We start from the raw sequence: 1947 nt of genomic DNA, 5'->3' as shown, positions 1-1947 counted from the left end.
CTGCTTGCTTCCACTCCATTTAGCTTATTTTCTGTAATTTTCTCCTGTTGTTTCATTTGTGGCATGTTTCTTGGTTTTCTCATTTTATTAGACTCTCTGTGTTCATTTTTATGTGTCAGGAATATTTGTTCCATCTCTCAGCCTTAGCCAGATGGCCTTATGTGGAAGATATCCTGTGTGGCCCACTCTCCCTGGGGCTCTGGACCTGATCTTTGTATGGGTTGTGCATGATCTTCTTTTGCTGCCAAGACTTTATTATTGTTTGTACATAAGTAGATGGAGTTAACACTCGGGCTAACTAATTGGGGGAATTGGCTGCACCCACAGGTGAAGAGTTGCTGTGCGGAAGCTGACCCCACTGAGTGGAATTTGCCCGAGCATGCTTATGTACTTTTTGCAACCACCCTTTGTGTATACCACTAATGAGGCTTGTCAGGAGTTGCTCTTTTGTGGTCTGGTGCCAGCCTCCAAATGCATTGATTTTCTGGCCCCTCAGAAGGGGATCCCCAGCAGGCCAAGTCAGATGCTGCTTTTGATTTTTTAGGGCTACCCAATGGGAACTACAAAGTGATTGCATGCAGATGATTGTTGCTTATGCTCTATCTATAGGTAAGTGAAAGAGACAATGCTATAGGCAGCAGTCTGGTTAACCCCCATCCCTGACCTAGGGGAGAGGGTACCAGTGCTCCTCCAGGTCTGACACTGCCTGTCAGTTGCCCATAAGTCTCTGAAACTTGAAAAGCCTCTGGGTGATACACATGTTGGGTGATGCAGGGACCCCGGGAGTCTCCTGGGTCTACTGAGTAAATTTCCCCTGATATTTCAGTGTCAGCTTATATGCCAGTTTTGTCTCTGTGGTTCCCTGTACAAGTTTCCAGTCATAGCAAAGTCAGCTACTGCCCACCATGGGCCTGAGTGCACTACCCCAGGGCAGTGGAAGCTGCCTATCAATGTGAGACGGGCACTTTGTGTATAGAATGTGACAGGATCTCAGGGAGACAAGAGCCACCAGGCCACTACAGACCCCTGCAATCCCCTCAAGAGATATTGTAGCTCATACAGGCAGCAGTGGTCTGCCCACAACTGTTTTCCCTGAAAAGAGCTCATTGCTCTAGCCAAGGTTTGTTGCCTATGCAGACTGTGCAACCCCAGAGCCAAGCAGGGCACTGGAGGCTGCCTGTCAATGGGCTGCAGGAACTTTTTGGCTTGGGTGAAGCTGAATCTCAAGGAGCCAAGGTCTGTCTGGTCAATACAGACTTGGGTTGCTGCAACTTCTGTGCCCAGACATTCCCACTGAAGTCACAGATCACAGTGAGACCAGTTGCTGTCTGGGGCAGTCTCATAGACCCCTTTCCTCCCCCAATGCAATATTGCAACTCTTGCAAGCAGCAGAGGTCTGTCTGTAACTGATTTCCGTGCAGTGCCAGCCCTGTGCTAGCCAGTTTGTTGTCTTGTGAATTGAGGGGCGGGAGGCAGGGTGGTGGCAGTTCACTGTCAATGGGCCACCTGGGGCAATTTGTGGTGCAGCAGGGTCTCAAGGAGACAATGACAATCAAATCAATACAGCTTCAGTCTTGCTGCAACTTCAGTAACTGTTCGCATGTTCTGGCAGAAGTCCCAGATCACAGCAAGATCAACTGCTGCCTGGGACCTGCCCACTGATCCCTGATACCTGCCCCAAGATCGCCTTAGCTGCAGTGATCTGCCTAAAACTATCTTGGAAATGTGGGCTCACAGAGCTGGCCACCAGCTGAGAATGTGTGGCCCTGAATAGGCACAGGGCAAGGCAGCAGTCCAGCAACAAAAGCCCCAGGCAATCTGCAGGTTGAGTGGGGCAGGCTGAAATCCTCAGGCCAGCAGCTTCCTAATAGCCCTGTGGGAGGGGTCTGTACAGTTTACCTGGCAAGATCTATGGATTGCCTGGAAGGGGAGCTGGATTAAGGCACA

The sequence above is a fragment of the Rousettus aegyptiacus genome, unplaced genomic scaffold (assembly GCF_014176215.1).
Source record: "Rousettus aegyptiacus isolate mRouAeg1 unplaced genomic scaffold, mRouAeg1.p scaffold_m13_p_1, whole genome shotgun sequence".
Lineage (NCBI taxonomy): Eukaryota > Metazoa > Chordata > Mammalia > Chiroptera > Pteropodidae > Rousettus > Rousettus aegyptiacus.
Note: the sequence above shows the minus strand (reverse complement) of the source record.